The following is a 19,320-nucleotide window of genomic DNA, read 5'->3' as shown; positions in this document are numbered from 1 at the left end:
TAACACGAAAGGGAGTGAAGAAAGACACAAGGCACGGAGAAAGACAAGTATATACACACATAGAGACATAATTTCAGTTGGAAAGAGGCCTGGGAAGCTGTAAAAGATCAATCTGTTGGAGTCTGTTTAAAATCTTGCATGCTTGCCACAACAGATCCTGTTCCAATTAAAGCTCCCCGTCTCTCCAATTGCTTTCATTTCTTAAGGGAACAACTTGGCAGCTGCAGGCCTGGCATCTTCATTATCTCCAGAGGGAAACTTTGCTACTCTCTTTCATGAGGTGGCAGTAGTTGTGCCCTTCCTGGCTCTGATTTGAGAGGAGAGAGGAGAGAACAGCTTATTTTGGCAAGAGAGAAGTGACAAATGATTCAAGGCTTGTACTGCAGCCTTTGTTCTAGAATCTAGATGAAATCCTCCTTCCTTCCTTCCTTCCTTCCTTCCTTCCTTCCTTCCTTCCTTCCTTCCTTCCTTCCTTCCTTCCTTCGTATCTCCATATTCCAACTGCAAGCCCAATAAGGGCTGTAGCAGAAAGACAGATGGAAGAAACACTGCTACTACGGTACTACCACCTAAGATGCTGCTCTCAAGACAGAATGACACATTTTAAAATACATTAGTTTTGGAGGTAGCTTCTCGGAATAAAATTCTTTTTTATTTACTAAATTAATCCCATGAATTTATTATTGGTATTGATAATTAATGATAAATGGTGTGAATTGAGTAAATTAAGTAACCAATAAAAAGTAGTATTATTATAGGAAAGAGGGGGGGGAACCCCTAGTTTCTCACATGATCATTAATTCTGCAAACTCTTTGGCATGCCTTTTGTCTTAATGATCCTTGTTTAGTCAGCTAAAGTGTTTATAAAGCTTAGCCTTTACCTATAGGGAAGATGCATCCATTTCTCCTGTACTTTTTCCTATTTAACCTATTACAATCTTTTGAAATTAAGAGAAGCAGCAGAGCCAGAGGTGGGCTCCTCCCAATTCGGACCAGTCCATGGGCACCACCATATTTTATTTTGAATTTTTTTATTTATTTTGGGAAGGGGGATTTTTTTAAAAAAAATAAATGTTTTATTTCTTCTGCACATGCTCAGAAGCCAGGTTTCTGGCACTGTGCATGCGTTGCCATTTTGTTTTCAGCTTTTTTTAAAAAAAAAATCAGGGAGTTTTGCACTGCGCATGTGTGCGCCCATGAGCTGAGGCCATACTGCAGGGGACGAAGTGAACTGGCAGCAAGGGAAGTTGGAACCCACCCGAGTATAGCCTATAGCAGTGATGGCGAACCTTTTTTTCCTTAGCTTCCAAAAACATGCATGGTGCATGTTATTACGTGCATGTGAGTACCCATAGCCATAATTCAATGTCCACCTGCCCCCTGCGCATGTCTGTGTGACCCTCCCCATGCTGCTCCACCCCCAGTGCATACGTACACGATTTCCAATTTTCTGACTTCGGGTGGCGCAGTAGGCCCATTTTTCGCCCTCCCTAGGCTTTCTTAGAGCCTGAAACGGGCTAAAATGGCTTCCCCCACCTTCCCTGGAGGCCCTCCAGAGGCCAAAAATGCCCTCCCAGGGCCTCAATGCAAGCAGAAAATCTGATGGCTGGCACACACATGCGCATTGGAGCTGAGTGGTTCGCATGCCAGCAGATATAGCGCCGCATGCCAAAGGTCGCATGTGTGCCATAGATTCGCCATCCCTTGCCTATAGTATTTTGAATGTATTTCAAGCACAGATGTGTTTCTGATAGTCTCGAAATGGGTGAACAGTGCAGTCAAGCAGTAAGGAAAGCAAGTAGAATGGTTGGCTGCATAGCTAGAGGTATAACAAGCAGGAAGAGGGATATTGTGATCCCGCTGTATAGAGCGCTGGTGAGACCCCATTTGGAATACTGTGTTCAGTTCTGGAGACCTCACCTACAAAAAGATATTGATAAAATTGAACGGGTCCAAAGACGGGCTACAAGAATGGTGGAAGGTCTTAAGCATAAAACGTATCAGGAAAGACTTCATGAACTCAATCTGTATAGTCTGGAGAACAGAAGAGAAAGGGGGGACATGATCGAAACATTTAAATATTTTAAAAGGTTAAATAAGGTTCAGGAAAGAAGTGTTTTTAATAGGAAAGTGAACACAAGAACAAGGGGGCACAATCTAAGGTTAGTCAGAAGCAACGTGAGAAAATATTATTTTACTGAAAGAATAGCAGATGCCTGGAACAAACTTCCAGCAGACGTGGGTGGTAAATCCACAGTAACTGAATTTAAACATGCCTGGGATAAACATATATCCATCCTAAGATAAAATACAGGAAATAGTATAAGGGCAGACTAGAGGGACCATGAGGTCTTTTTCTGCCGTCAATCTTCTTTGTTTCTATCTTTTAGATGTTATTACCAGTACTTACCGATTTTCACAGTTAATGTCTATGTATTACAGTATGTCTATGTATTAGGTGCCATTAAATTCATTATATGCCATCTAGTTGGTGTTCCTGGTGATCACATGGATAGATTTTCTCCATAGTGATCTTTCCCAGTCTAGTCCTTCAGTCCTTTCAGCTATGTTCTAATTGCCATTGTTGCTGACTCCATTCACCTACCTGATGGTCATCCTCATCTACTCTTTTTTTCCATCTTTCCCAGAAATACATCTTTTTTCAGTAATTATATATTAGGACAGTAGTGTAATTACTGTATGTTTCTTTTAAGCCTGGCCTGGACCTGGGTAATATATACAGTGATACCTCATCTTACAAATACCTCATCATACAAACTTTTCGAGATACAAACCCAGGGTTTAAGATTTTTTTGCCTCTTCTTACAAACTATTTTCACCTTACAAACCCACCGCCGCTGCTGGAATGCCCCGCCTCCGGACTTCCGTTGCCAGCAAAGCACCTGTTTTTGTGCTGCTGGGATTCCCCTAAGGCTCCCCTCCATTGGAATCCCCACCTCCGGACTTCTGTGTTTTTGTGATGCTGCAGGGGAATCCCAGTGCAAAAACAGGCACTTCGCTGGCAATGGAAGTCCGGAGGTGGGGTTTCCCAGCGAGGGGAGCCTCAGTGAAATCCCAGCATCGCAAAAACACAGAGGTCTGGAGGTGGGGTTTCAAGGACTTTGGTGTTTTTGTGATGCTGCGATTTCACTGATGCTCCCTTCACTGGGAAACCCCACCTCCGGACTTCCGTTTCCAGCGAAGCGCTTGTTTTTGCAATGCTGGGATTATCCGGCTGGGATTCCCCTGCAGCATCGGAAAAACACAGAAGTCTGGAGGTGGGGTTTCCCCTGGTGGGGAGCCTCAGAGAAATCCCAGCAGTGCAAAAATGGGCACTTCGACTGGCAAAAGGGGTGAATTTTGGGCTTGCACGCATTAATCGCTTTTCCATTGATTCCTATGGGAAACATTGTTTCGTCTTACAAACTTTTCACCTTAAGAACCTCGTCCTGGAATCAATTAAATTTGTAAGACAAGGTATCACTGTATTTTGAGAGTATTTGGAAATGGGGAATAGTATTAAATAAGAGATAATTGCAATAGCAATAGGACTTAGATTTATATACTACTTCACAGTGCTTTACAGCATTCTCTAAGCGGTTTACAGAGTTGGAATATCGTCCCCAACAATCTGGGTCCTCATTTTACCCACCTCGAAAGGATGGAAAGCTGAGTTAATCTTCAGCCTGGTGAGATTTGAGCTGGTGAACTACAGCCAGCAGTCCGCAGAAGCAGCTTGCAGTACTGCACTCTAACCACTGTGCCATCAAGGCTCGTTGTCTTTGTACACTTATTGGCATTTTTTTCAAAAAAGGGTTTGAAGTTTAGAAACTATTCCTCTGCACTGATTTGCTTAAAATTATAAAGATGCAGAGATGATTGCTAGAGTCAGCCTAGTAAGATATTCTCAGAGTGATAGGTCTACACCAATGCTAAATAAAAACTTGTGATAGAACATATATTAATTGTTGCATCTGGCTCTTATATACCTCAAGAAAGACTGAAAATAAGAGACAGTAAATTCTAATAAGTGCTGTCTCCACTATTTTTGAGTCATCAGCAAGTTTTATAATTGTATTTTCTGCATCTTCAGCCAAGTACTTTATAAATAAGTTGAAGAGCACAGGGCCTAATGAAGCCCCTGCAATATGCCACTTTACATTTCACTCCAGCTTGACATGAAGCTCTTGAAGGCTAATTTGGGATTATTTTTTCAACCAGCTCTGTATTCATCAGATGGTAGCATAGTCCAGCCCACATATTCTCATCTTTTTTAAAAAAGAATTTCATGGAAGACTTTGTCAAAAGCTTTTCTAGAGGGAAGATACACTATGTTCATCACATTCTCATGGTCAAGTAAAATTGATTGCTCTGTCAAGAATGGAAAGGTTGCTTTAGCCTGACCTGTTCCTTATAAATCTATGCTGATTCCCATCAAGCAATCCATTTTTCCATACATAGTCACAAATTGACATCTTAATCATCTATTCCATAATTTTGTCTAGTATTCTCTACACTGGTCAAGTATATGTGCATGATTGTGCTCAAAGGTCCCTTTCATGAAAACACAAAGTTCCTCCCAAAAGTTTTGCTGTCAGGCTGAAACCATCATTTGGAGTTAGAGACTTTGGCCTGCCACAGTAGAATAGTATCATGGTTGCTGGGAGGGGTAGTTGCACGAGTCTTCGGAGAGGGGCGGCATACAAATCTAATAAACTATAACTATAAACTATGAGAGGGAAAGCTACTAACCACAACAAATTCCTTTCTTGATGTCCAAGGTCATCCTTTGTTCTGCACCAGCAGATGTAAGTAGGATGTCGAAGGAATCCCTGCCATCAGACTAGTCCTCATGATGAACTTGTGGGTGTGAGGACAAAGGATGAACCTTTACATGGCTGGGGTGCTGGAAGGAAGATAGTATCAGGATCATGTCAGTGCCCCAAATACCTGAGAAATAAATCAGATTCTAGACCAAATCTTTCATCCAAGGTTCAATTTATTAACAGAGCCATGTTGGTTACACTGTTGCCATCCCGATACTAACTTCCTTCCAGTAATGGGCAGCCAAAATTTTTACTGCCACACTGTGGCTGTGGCTTATTTTGTGGGTGTGGCTTAATGGTCATGTGACTGGGTAGGAGTGGTTTGCCAGCCATGTGACCAGGTGGGAGTGGCTTGAACGATCATCGTTCAAGTGAACTGTTAAGTCCTCCACTTACAACCTTATCAGTGTCGCTCGCTGGGGTGACAATTTGCTTTGTGTTTCCCACGCTCTCCTTCCTGGGTCACCTCCCTGCCCCAGGCTGGGAAGCTAAATGAACGGGTGCTGCCAAAAGCATAAATGCTGCCAGCGCTGCTTCCATACACACCTTCTGCTTGCACCTCAGGCGGGAGGTGGCCCTGTGAGGCTGGTGGGGAGTTGGGCAGGAGAGAGGGAATCTCGTCCGAGACCAGGAAGGAGGAAAGAGAAAAAAGGAAAAAAGCAAGGAGCGCAGCCGCAAGGAATGCAGCAGCAGGAGAAAAAATGAGAGCTGAGCCAAGACAAGTAATCCAGGAAGTGACATCCTGCCTGCTGCCAACCCCTGCTTCCTTCCAGTATCTAACTTATATCCAGTACTAACTTATATCCAGTAACTATATCCTTCAATACTTATTAACTTCTCAAGATTATGTATTCCATTCATAATCTTCATCTCACCTGTTTAAGTAATGCCTACTAAACAATACAGTACTGGGCTTTCTAAATTAAGACTTCTACTTCTTCCTGTTCTTTATAACTGTTTGTTTATTGTACATGACTCTGGAATTATCAGGGACTTTCTAAAATAATTATTTTCCATATATAAGAGTTACAGCCTGACTGGCTTTTATCAGGAATCACATTTCTGTTGGCCCCATCTGCACCAACAATACAGGCTGCTAACACATAATATTAACGTCCGTTTTGAGACGCAGGTCTCAAAACTCTTTCCTCCGCCTCAGAAATTCATTAGCCTCTGATTTCACAAGGGTGTTTAGTTTTGAGGGCATTAGGTGTGCCAACTTGAGCTCTTGGAAACAGGCTTCAATGAAGTTACTACATTGGAAGTCCGTCAAATTCTCCCCAAACCAAAAGAAAAAAAATGTACCCTGTTTTCCATCATTGTCCCTTCTGTTCACTGAATGGCTGCACTTGCCTTTCCCTACTGGATTGGTGTGGGCGCACACATGGGCAGTGGAAGTGGATTACGGAGATTTTCATCCTTTCTTTGCTTGTGCGCATGCGCGGAAGCAAATAAATTGGCAAAATCTCATGTGAGGATGTTTGCCTGCGAGAGATTTTGGCGATTTTCACTTATTTTTGTTTATGCGCGCAAGCAAACAAAGGCTGAAAATCTCCAAAATCTTGCACATGCTAGTGTCTTCTGCGCAGGGGTGCGCTGGTGCATGTGTGAGTGCAGTGGGTATGCGCAAATGTGCACGCACTGCCGTTTCCACTAGCAGATCAGCGATATTGCTTCTACTATAGGAAAGCAGGACTTGGAATTTGCTTCTCAATCAGAATCCCATATGGTCACACATAGCAGGGAAATATTAGCAATCAAAGTCAGGTAAGATTTGGGAAGAATGACAGTTCTTGACAATCATTGACAATTTTATACCTATTGGCCATCAACTTTCAGAACACATACCTACCTTCCTGAAGAATAGTTTATGCTGTTAACATAGCCTACAAATATTTTTTTAATATATTTAAAAATAATTTTTATTTAAATATATATATATAAACAACATATACTGCAAAACACAAACGTTTAAAAAGAAAATTGGATGAATATGAGGCAAATCTATATAACGGTTCTAACTATGTATACATTCTGTTGCATAAGTAATAGTTAAATATTTGTTTTCTTTGAATAACAATAATCTTAATTAGTATAGATAAACTTAGATCTAAGAACATAGCCTACAAATATTAACTTGAAAAAATCTAGCATATAACTGAAACTTTGCATGAAATGTATCTGCGCAATGTACATTTTATTTATCCTTGTACTTTTTTATTGCGGCAAATTCAGTCTGTAAGATCACTTTCTATTCATAAACCTGCTGATAAAAGCATGCAGCATAATATACAAGTACTACATATAGGAGCAATTAAGTAAATGAGCTCGAAGTTCAAAAGACATATACTTAAAATCCAAATCCATCCAGTAGTGAAAGAATATGAATTATTTATTTCCTTTTAATAATGTGTTATGGTTTGTGCAAACACTATATAAATCAAGGTAAAGCTTTCCTAACTCTACAAAGCATCAGAGTCTTATAGTGAAAAAAAAATCTTGCTTTGTGCTGCAGTGCAAATGCTAATTATAGAATTTAAAAAACTGTATCTCCTATTTCATTTTAATCACGCACTATGCTTGCATACATTATTTAATGCCTCTGTATTTTAAAGCATCCAGACAACCAGCAGGCACTTGAGTCTGCTAAAGTAGTAACATTATTTTGGTTGAAAGTATTGCTATACTGTCTGGGGCTGAATAAAGGATGCCAACTCACACAATAATGAACTATTTATAATGCAGCTGTGAAGAAGTTTTGATTGGTGTACAGTATACACAAAATGAGGCAGCTGGGTAGATTGTCAATTACAAAATGCATCAATTTTCCTCATCATTATAGAATTATTATGCCTCCCTGGGAAATATTCTAATAACTTCAAAGTACCAGTAATTCTCAAGGGGAAAGACAGATCATTCAGTCAATGTACTTTTCTCCAGCACCAAAGTATTCATTAAAATATTTTGGTAGTAAACTATTCTCTGCCGGTAGTTAACTTTGCATCTTATAAAATTCCAGCACCTCAAATTATTGGTTTTGAATGATGTGAAATAAGTTGGGAGACAAGGTTCTTGCTAAATTTTATTCAGCACATTTGCTATCACTGGAATAGTTGTAATCCTCTAAGTAGCCATGAGATGAGGAAACAGTTTGTTTAACTGTTTGTTTGTTATTGTTTGTTTGTTTGTTTGTTTGTTTGGATTTGTATGCTGCCCCTCTCCGAGGACTCGGAACATATACAAATAATATAAATCCAATTAATACTACATTAAAAACAACCATTAAATTCTATTAAAAGAAAGTAAAACCTATCAAACTAATCATTCAACACTCATACTTGAAACATTCATTGATCAGGAGGATTTAACATTGATCAGGGGGATATAACTTATTTAACTCTCATAACTTACTGTATTTTCTTTTGTCCTCTTTATAGCACCTCTTTTTCTTCTTCCATTCTATTCTATAAAAAAACCCCACACCTTTACATTGTTCCCAATTTTTTTCTTTCCTAAAATTGTTTATCAGAAAAGCTTATCAAATTTCAAGGACCGGTAATAAGTAGCTCCTTGCAGCACCATATTAATATCATTGAACCAAAGTTCATAACTCAAAGGCAATTATAAAAACAATATAATTGAATGATCTTTATGTCACTTCAATGTTACCTTTTATTATTTTACTGAATTTCATTTTATGAAGAATACTATGGGAGAGGTTTAAATAAATTTTAATATATGCTCAATCATTCAATAAGTCAACTTAAATGTTCCTGTTGTGATGATGATGATGATGATGATGATGATGATGATGATGATAATAATAATAATAATAATAATAATAATAATAATAATAATAATAATAATAATAATAATATATTAGATTTGTATGCCGCCCCTCTCCAAAGACTCGGAGCAGCTCACAACAATTAAAAAAACAATATTATAGCGAAACAAATCTAATATTAAAAAAGAAGCATATAAAACCCTATCATATTTAAAAACCAAACAACACATACATACCAAACATAAAATATAAAGAGCCTGGGGGAAAGGTGTCTCAGCTCCCCCATGCCTGGCGGTATAGGTGGGTCTTGATGGTTTAATAGATACTCAAAGAAAAATAACTTTTACCCAAGTTTGGCCACATAAAAGTGATCATATTTTGCATGGTTTTACTAATTACTTCATTCAGTTTTGATCATACTTGCCTATGCCATTTTAAAATAACAGAGTCTAGTAGCTGTTTGATCAATTTTGTGAAATCTCCACAATTATATACGCAGCTGTTACAGGAAGGGTGATATCTCTTTGTTAAGTAAACCCTTCAACACTTTGATAAATTGTTTTTTTAACCTAATGACAAGTTTTAGTACCATGAAAATTGCTTCTAAAATATAATATAGCAAACCCCAACCTATCAAATACTGGATGAATTGTAAATGTAATACGCTGGTGTTCTAGCAATTATATATGTATAGGATAAGTTGTAACTAACATATTTAAGCCTAAAAACCTTCCTGGTACTCCAAGAGCTTAAAGACTGTTATTTATGAACTGAACACACTTAATTGAGCTACAAGAGTTTATGTTCTATATCTCTCTGCCTGAGATTAAAATAAATACTAGTGGAAGGAGAACTTCACAATGACTCAAACGTCTGGGAATCATCCCTCTCTTTTTAAACTACAAAAGAAATGGCAAATCATCTTTTGCCAGACTAGCATTATTCACATTGAATTACTAATTTACTCTAGTTCCCATTTATATTTCAGCTCTATTATAAATCATTGATGCATGTCTACTAGTACTTCCTCTACTTTGCTTTAAATTTGACTTTTAAGAACATACCTTCCAACATTCAGATCAACTGAATATTGGGTCCCTATACTAGAAGTTATTTTAAAAGGTGCACAGAAGCAGTATAATATACTGTATTGCACACCAACAATGATCCAATACCAATTTCACAGCACTTTTTTTCCTATTCTATAACTTTTCTGTCCATTTTATGACTTATTTTCCAATTTGTCCATTTCTTGCTCTTGGAATCTCTCTTCCCTTCCCTTCTCTCTTTCCTGGGTCCATTCTGTAAACTGTACACTCAGCTATTGGAAACGTTCCAATGCAAAGCAAGTGACAATCACACACAGATTAAACTTTCTCTGTTCATTTTTATCTCTCCCCCCCTCTGTGTGTGTGTGTGTGTGTGTTTGTAAGAGGGAGAGGGGGGAGAGAGGGAGGGAGAGAGAGACAGAGAGAGAAACCATATGCATGTGTCTTGCACAAACTGAATATAAATTAACTCTCCTGGGTATCATTCTATTACTACTTTTGCCTTGGAAAATATGAACAGTGAGGCAAAAACTAGCTTTTCCTATGTCACTTCCTGGTGCCATCTGCCCATGGAGACTGATTGTTCTGCCTCTCCTTTCAAGAGTTCCTGTAGCATAACACCCTCAATTTTTCACACCATTTGGCTCCCATTTAACAGCTTCCTCTAGAAGCATGTTTGCTAGCACCTGGAACACACCATCGATCTCCAATACCCACAGCCATTCTTTGTAAGCAATCACTCTCTGAAATAGTCTGTTTTTATTTCACTAGTCTGTTCTCTCCTTTTTAAACACCTCATATTTCCATGCAGTAATTTGTCAGTTATAATCTCTCAGCACCAAAATGTTTCATTTCTTCATTTTTTTCCACATAAACTGATCTAAGTTAATCACAGCCACCTCTCAAATGCATTTACAATTCTGTTTTTATTTCACCGGGCTCTTACACCTTTTATAGGCTTTTCCCTCAATGTTGCTGAAACAATTTTTTAAAGTGAAGATTAAAAAACGTAGTTGAATTGACAAATATTCACTTTTGCTCCAGGTCTTTCTTTTCTTTTCTTTTTCCTTTCTTTCTCTTTCCTTCTTTCCTTTTTCCTTCCTTCCTTCCTTCCTTTCTTATTAGGTTTATATGAAGCAGTCTAGATTCAACACAAGGTTGAATGGGGGAGTTAAGATATTCCTTCCCCCTAGGCCATTACAAGTTATGCATGGTATGTTTGTGTGTATGTTTGCTTTTATTATAAGGGTTTTAAGTTGTTTTATTAATTGGATTTCTACATGCTGTTTTTATCATTGTTGTTAGCCGTCCCGAGTCTACGGAGAGGGGCGGCATACACATCCAATAAATGAATGAATGAATGAATGAATGAATGAATGAATGAATAAATAAATAAATAATAAAATAAAATAAAATAAAGGTGTTCTGCAACATAGGTCTCTAGATGAAGCAAAGAAGCAACATGCTTTAGTGTTGGCACTTTTGAGCCAGCCTTCACTTCCAATGCATGGGCCAGTCCCAAATGTATGAATCAGTCCCAGCAATTTTCTTAGCAATGTTGTTGGAAGTGGCTTGCCATTTCCTTCTTCCTAGACCTGACAAAGAATGACTGACCCAAATCATCCAGCTAGCTTCGTGGTCTAACAAGTTGTGGTCTAGTGTCTTTAATCACTGCACCCAACTGGCTCTTACATCCTGCTTAAGCATACCCAAAAGCCTCTTCCAGCAATTGCAAGTACTGGTAGAGGCCTCACAAGAGATAATATGTTACAAGGCTACCTGGGATTCTTTTCAACTTGTAAACGTTACATAAGTGGATGGGACTCTTTCTTTTTTGTTGCCATTTGTGGGCTCATACATTCATACCACACCTACCAGGTCAGGAAAGATGATGATGATGATGATGATGATGATGATGATGATGATGATGATGATGATGAAGTAGTAGTAGTAGTAGTCCTTCTGTCTCCTTTTATTTATTTATTTTTATTATTATTATTATTATTATTATTATTATTATTATTATTATTATTATTGCTTAGATTTGTATGCCGCCCTTCTCCAAGGACTTGGAGCGGCTCACAACAATACACAATATACAAATCTAATGTTAAAAAACAATTTAAAAACCCTTATTATAAAAAACAATCACACAACCTAAACAAACCATACATAAAAAACCATAGTAGTTAAGGGGTACTGTATATCAGTTTCCCCATGCCTGGCAATATAGGTGGGTTTTCAGGAGCTTTTGAAAGGCAAGGAGGGTGGGCGCACTCCTAATCTCCGATATGCTCAACTGCATTTGAGAGGGGGCTAATGCTTCCTTATGGAGGGTGCTGTGCTTTCTACCTTGAAGGAGAAAGTGATGAAACCCTCTTGAAGACACCATATCTTGGATAACTACTCTAAATACCCATCAGATAATTTTTAATCTTCCTTTCTAGGGGAAGTTTTTTGGACACTATCTTTGTTATTCTTCAGTCCTGAATTTTATATTTTATGTTTGGTATGTATGTGTTGTATGGTTTTAATTGCTGGGGTTTTATATATGTTTTATTTTTTAATATTAGATTTGTTTCACTGTTATATTGTTTCTATTATTGTTGTGAGCCGCCCCGAGTCTTGGGAGAGGGGCGACATACAAATCTAATAAATAATAATAAATAATAATAATCTACATACGTCTCTGTCTATGTGTGCTCACAACAGGAGTGGGCTACTGCCCGGACCGGTGGGGGGGGAACGCAGTGGGATAGTGAAAATGGAGCTCCACCCCAGAGCACCCATTTTGCACTGAAAGATGTTGAAAGAAAATCCAGGGCGTCCTGCATAAGCCCCGCCCACAGTGTGGTGGTAAAAAATTTGGTAGCCTTTCACTGGCTCACACATAAATGTGTGCTGGGGTGGGCTGCAACCACCTTAACAACCAGATCGATGGTTGTGTGCTTTGCATACGTGTGCCTAACGTGTTGCGTGTAGTGTAAAAAATACAGCAATTTGAAGCTCATCTGCTTACCTTCTAAGGCAGCCCCAGTAAATAGAACAGTGGAGGCACGGAAATCAGCTGTGCTGCATGAATTAGTTGAGCCAGAAAGAAGGAAATATAGGACATGGATGGGTGGGTGGGTCCAGCTGATCGTCAGAACTACCTGTTCACCCAAACAGGTCCAAACTGGTAGCAGCACATAACTGGCCCTTTTTTCTAAGTTATTTTTTAGTTCAGGCTACCCTGCTCCTGTTCCTAACTCTGGGCTCATTTTGTATTGGTTTTCACATATAAGCTTTGACAAAATCTTGTAGAAACTACTAGGGAAAATGTCATAAGGGTCAGTTCCTCACAGACGAGTTGAATTACAAAGAGAAACCCAAGCCTGGAAAATTGCAAGAAAAGAATTTATTTATTTATTTGTTTGTTTGTTTGTTTGTTTGTTTGTTTGTTTAGTTAGTTAGTTAGTTAGTTAGTTAGTTAGTTAGTTAGTCCAATACACAATGAGGGTTTCAGTGGGTATATATCTATACTGTATACACATAGTAAAATACATGATGAAGGTTATAGAGGAGATACTCATAGTAAAATATATTTAAGAGATAATAGAAAAGAAGATATAGTAATAGAACATATCAATGAAAGAATAGAACAGATATAGGAATAGAAGAAAAGTATAGGAGATATAGGAGTGTAATAGGACAGGGGATGGAAGGCACTCTAGTGCACTTGTACTCGCCCCTTACTGACCTCTTAGGAATCTGGATAGGCCAACCATAGATAATCTAAGGGTAAAGTGTTGGGGGTTTGGGGATGACACTATGGAGTCCGGTAATGAGTTCCACGCTTCGACAACTCGGTTACTGAAGTCATATTTTTTACAGTCAATATGAATGACTGTACAATCTTAATGAATACATAGATTACATAATACATAATGAATACATAGATTCATGTACGTCACATATTTCTGTAAAAGCTTCACTGTGCTCTTGGTTTACTGGATCTCAGTTTAATACATTTTTATATAATAGACATATTTTATTCATATACTGGCAGCATTGAATGGATATGTTTTCCAAAGTACTCCAGACAATTTATGATATTGCCATCAGTTTTCACCATTTGCATCAACTCATGGCATTTGTGTCATGACACAACAATACAAATGGTATTATTTGAATTATACAAATTATGTAAATGATGCAAATGATGTATTTCAAGGTTGAATGAGCATTCAGGAAAAACCAGAAAGTCCAATTGCTTATTGAAAAAATACAGGTGTGTCTGGGGTCTCTTGATATTTTTTTGGAAAATTCTATGCACATCTGTTTGGCTTTCACTCTGATAATTTTCCCTAATTCAGATTTGACTCCTTCCTGCTCAGTGATTAATCACTTGGCAGTTGACAAAAGAGCCTCAGACTTTCTATCTCAGCAGAAGCATCTATCGATTTAATTTGCAAGTTTGCATTGTAGAGAAACTTAGCTTTCAGAACACTTTTTTTTTCAAACAGTTCCCCATATCCCAGTGCCTTTTGTTCCCAGTATGCAAACACTCATATGTACGAGGTGCTTTTTAAAAAATTTATAAATCCAGAATAGGTCAGATGAAGGAACTATAAGAAGATAGCTTACTTGTTGTCAACTATAAAGCCTCTTCTTAACATTATCTTGGCATTCACACAGCAAGTTTCATTTCATGAGGAAGGAAAAAAATCATGTCCCTTCTCATGCTGTATTTGCTTAATCACTTGTGTCTATAATTTATTTCTGTATAAGTCATAGTTGAGTAAATATATATATTGGCTGTTACATATACAGTCTATCACTTCTGACTCAGCTCTATACAGTTGGGAGATTTTTATGTACTGCATTCATTTTTTTTAACATTCCGGTCTATTATTCTTAACTTATTGTGGTATCAGAAATACGTAAAGACATGTTGGAAGAATATTGAGAGACTGTGAAGGAATTTGAAGGAAATGCTTTCTAAATGTTTAAAAATTACAGCTCAGATTTTGTATGTTGATAAAGTTACAATTTTATGAATAAAATGATAAGAGAAATATCCATGTATTATATGAAACATTTGAAAATAATTATGCACTAAGGAAAATATCCTGTATGAGATTTTTTTTTTTACAAGAAAACAAAGTGAAGGATAAAATATAGATTGAAATTTATTTGGTTTAAAACTTTTGGCACAGACTTGTGTATTCAAAATGTTATTATTATCCTTTCATCAAGATCTGTAACATGTGTGGAATAAGATGAGAGAGAATAAGAATAAGTTTATGAGAAAATTTATTTTAACTTTAGAGTTTAAACAAAGAACTGATGCAGATAGAATTGATACACCAACTTATAAATTAAAGTCCAAGGTTCAGGAAAATGAACAAATTCTCAGTAAAAGTTAACTTTCTGCAGATTTCACTACTCAAAAGAATGATCAAACTAATTACAGTTGATGAAATGTGATATTGGTCTTGACTAAAATAATGAAACATGAAGTAGAAAGTGTAGAACATTTTTCAGTGATGTGCAAAGTAATGAAAAAAAGTTACAAAGATTTAAATGTACTAAAAGGAACACCTTTTATTAGAATGTTGTTTTGAGAAAAAATGATTTATTTGCTTATTAACTATTGTAAGCAATAAAAAAGAATCATAATTCTTTTGTGATTATAATATTTTATAAGCTGAATCTTTGAAAACACTAAAATGTTAAATCAGTTACTTATTTGAGGCAAAATTTACAAAAATTAAGTATTGCCCACAAAAATCTGTACTGATTAGTGAAGATTTCCAAGAACTTGATTCTGAGGTTACATTTTTCAAATGACTTATAGCAGTGACTGATTTAAATCTTGTTAATTCATACAGCATAAAATCATGTAATAGGGCAAAAGAGGAAAATATAACCAGGGGCAAAGTAATGCACTATTCAATTGGATTTCAATCCATAGATATCTCCTGACAGTTGTCCCTAGAATGATGCCAATTGTACTTAGAATAATATTTGGGGGGAAAAACTTAAATGAATTAAACAATTGGGATTAAACCAAAAGTAGAGAATCTTATATCTTATAATATCAGTAAATTCAGTAATAATAACAACAACCATGTGCTCAGCTACTGCAAGAAAATTGCATAGACTGATTACAAATTACAGCACAACTCTGTTGCACAAATGATTAACTGGAATTTATGCAAAAACTATAATATCCATATTGCTACAAACTGGTGGAAACACAAGTCTGAAAAAATCACTGAAAATCAGATGGTCAAGATCTTGTGGGATTTTCATATACAAGAGACAATGGCACATAATACACCAGACAACATGCTGGTTGAGAAAAACAAGATGACTATCATCGACATTGCAATACCAGGTGATAGCAAAGTTGATGAAAAGGAACATGGAAAAAAAATCACAAAATACCAGGACTTAAAAATCAAAATTTAATGATTATGGCACAGACCAGCAGTGGTAATTACAGTGGTGACTGGAACACTGGGTGGTGTCCCAAAGGCACTGGAATTACATTTAAAACAGCTCAAAATTGACAAAATCACAATCGGTCAAATGCAGAAAGCCGCACGGCTTGGTTCCATCCATTATTCCTTATCTGGCCTTCAGGTGCTTAGGAAAATAGCTTGATCCCCGCCTCTCTGTGGCGGCCCTTCAAATATTGCAACACTGCTATCATGTCTCCCCCTGTTCCTTCTCTTCACTCGACTAGCTGCGTCCAATTTCTGTAACCATTCTTCATATGTTTAGCCTCTGGTCCCCTAAGCATCCTGGTTGCCCTCCTCTCAGTGATGAGCTCCTATAGATACGGTCAAGTACGCAGTACCAGTACCAAGATTTTGGTCAGGTACACAGTACCGGTAGCAAAATTTTGGTCAGGTACACGGTACCGGTAGCAAAATTTTCATTTTTTTTCTTTTTTTCCCTTCTGGGCTCTGGGTATGTTTTTCCTAGCGCAGTAAATGAGGTTGAATGTGTATAATTTTAGAAGAGCTGTGCATGTGTGTGTATACATACATTTTATATAGTAGATAATCAGGGGTGGGCTACTGCCCGGACTGGGGAGAACACAGTGGGGTAGCAGAAATGGAGCTCTATCCCAGAGCACTCAATTTGCACTGAAAGATGTTGAAACAAAATGCATAAGCCACGCCCACAGTGTGGTAGTAAAAAATTTAGTAGCACATCATTGTCTCCTCTACACTTTTTAAAAAAATCTCAACATCTCTTTTTTATAGTGTGGTTACCAAAACTGGGTGCAATACTCTAGGTGTACTCTATTTATCTTTTTATGATCAGTAAGCTTCCCAGAGTCACCATATTAGAGAAGTGGAGAGGAGGGGATATAAAATGAATGAATGAATGAATGAATGAATGAATGAATGAATGAATGAATGAATGAATGAATGAAGAGCCGGGGTGGCGCAGCAGGTAGAGTGCAGTCCTGCAGGCCACTGAAGCTGACTGCAGATCTGAAGGTCAGTAGTTCAAATCTCATCACTGGCTCAAGGTTGACTCAGCCTTCCATCCTTCCGAGGTGGGTAAAATGAGGACCCGGATTATGGGGGCAATATGCTGGCTCTGTTAAAAAGTGCTATTGCTAACATGTTGTAAGCCACCCTGAGTCTAAGGAGAAGGGCGGCATAAAAAATCCGAATGAATGAACGAACGAACAAACAAACAAACAAACAAACAAACAAACAAACAAATAAATACACACAAAAACACACACGCGTGCACAGAGAGAGAGAGAGTAGTTTTGCCTCATTTTAAAAGAAAAAAATGTGCCCTTCTTTTACCTGTTTTGTCAACAAACCTGAAGGAGACAAAGCCCAACATTTTTATCTCTCCACAAATGGCAGCAGAAAGTATCGATCAGTGGCCAGAGGGTAAGAGATATTATTTCTACTGCAGATGCAGTAGCCAGGTGGAATGGAAGGAATTGAAATGCATCACACACATCGGTCACAGCATAACTTGAACTGGCACAAGGTGGAAAACACTACTTTTGAAACAGAAAAGGACAGAAAACAGAGGCCATAGACTTCCTTTGTGGCAAGAATGGGTCGGCTGAGGGTGGGGGCCATGTGTCTCACCCTTCAAAAAGGATGAGTGGTTTATGATGGAAATGCAAAACTCTTCTACAGTTTTACAAGAAACTGTGCTCTGACACAGGGATCTCCAACCTTGGCAACTAAGGATTTTAACTCACAGAATTCCCCAGCCAGCAAGTCCACCAGGCTTAAAGTTGCTAAGGTTAGAGACCCCTGCTCTAACAGATCCCCCATAAATACCACCCCACTCTCTTTAACACACATATCAATTCCCTATAGCTTTGCAATATAATTTAAGCAGCCCATTTCACTGTCAAATATTACCATGCACAAGTCACTTATAAGCATCAGCATATTGTGCAAAACCAGCACTGTTCAACACATCCACACTTAACCACTGTGGCATTCTGGGCTCAAAGCCATATCAGCTAGGGCAGTGTTTCCCAACCTTGGCAACTTGAAGATATCTGGACTTCAACTCCCAGAATTCCCCAGCCAGCGAATGATGGCTGGGGAATTCTGGGAGTTGAAGTCCAAATAGCTTTAAGTTGCCAAGTTTGGGAAACACTGAGCTAGGCACATACTTTCAAGCCCTTGCTTTTTCTGAGCTGTACGGTGTCATTTCTAAAGGGCAGGAGAGAGAAAAAGCTAAACTGTAAAGTATTTTTCATGGTTGTCTTCACATAACATTAGCAAACAAAAGAACATTAAAGCAGAACCAATAGACTCTGTGTGGCTTTTATGTATGTAAATTTTCTAGCTACTTCCCAGTCGAAACACACATTTCTTCCTTATGGATAATGCATGGACTGTGACATCCTATGAAATCAGAAAAGGAAAAGGGAATGAAGTCCTAGAATTGCAACATCACTTCTAAACCAAAATTTGGGGGGGGGGGGGGAGGAAGGAAGGAAGAAAGGAAGAAAGAGAGAGAGAGAGAGAGAGAGAGAGGGAAGGAAGGAAAATATCTCCATTTGCTAAAATAAGAGTCTAGAATAACAGAGTTGGAAGGGAACTTGGAGGACTTTTAATCCTACCCCTTGCCCAGGCAGGAAACCCTACACTACTTCAGACAAATGGTTATCCAGCATCTACTTAAACACTTTCAGTGTTGAAGCATTCACAACTTCTGGAAGCAAGCTATTCCACTGATCAACCGTTCTGACTGTCAGGAAATTTCTCCTTAGTTCTAAATTGCTTCTTTCTTTGTTTAGTTTCTATCCATTGCCTCTTGCCCTACTCTCAGGTGCTCTGAAGAACACCTTGACTCCTTCTTCTTTGTGGCAACCCGTGAGATATTGGAATACTGCTCTCATGTCTCCCCGGGTCCTTCTTTTCATTAAACTATACATACATAATAATCATCATTGATAATAAGTTACTATTAATTTACACTATACTACTGCTCCCACAACAAACAAAATTATTATAGTGATACTTTGAAACTGAACAGAAACTACTGCAAACTTATTTTGTGATTGAGATTGGCACACTAGCATTTAAAGGCAATGATAATCTCACTGGAAATTTCTTAGAGGTGTGATACATTTGCCAAATATGACAACACGACACAATATGTGTTT

The 19,320-nt window shown here is 38.0% G+C and overlaps 1 protein-coding gene across 2 annotated transcripts in view; it reads right to left on the bottom strand.

Annotated features, from left to right (window-relative positions):
- PDE4D (phosphodiesterase 4D) overlaps nucleotides 1-19,320 on the bottom strand; it is a 945,814-nt gene that overhangs the window by 792,347 nt on the left and 134,147 nt on the right. The gene's annotated exons all lie outside the window — the stretch shown is intronic.

This window comes from Erythrolamprus reginae, chromosome 2, assembly GCF_031021105.1.
Source record: "Erythrolamprus reginae isolate rEryReg1 chromosome 2, rEryReg1.hap1, whole genome shotgun sequence".
NCBI lineage: Eukaryota > Metazoa > Chordata > Lepidosauria > Squamata > Dipsadidae > Erythrolamprus > Erythrolamprus reginae.
This window is presented reverse-complemented; position numbering and strand designations above follow the sequence as displayed.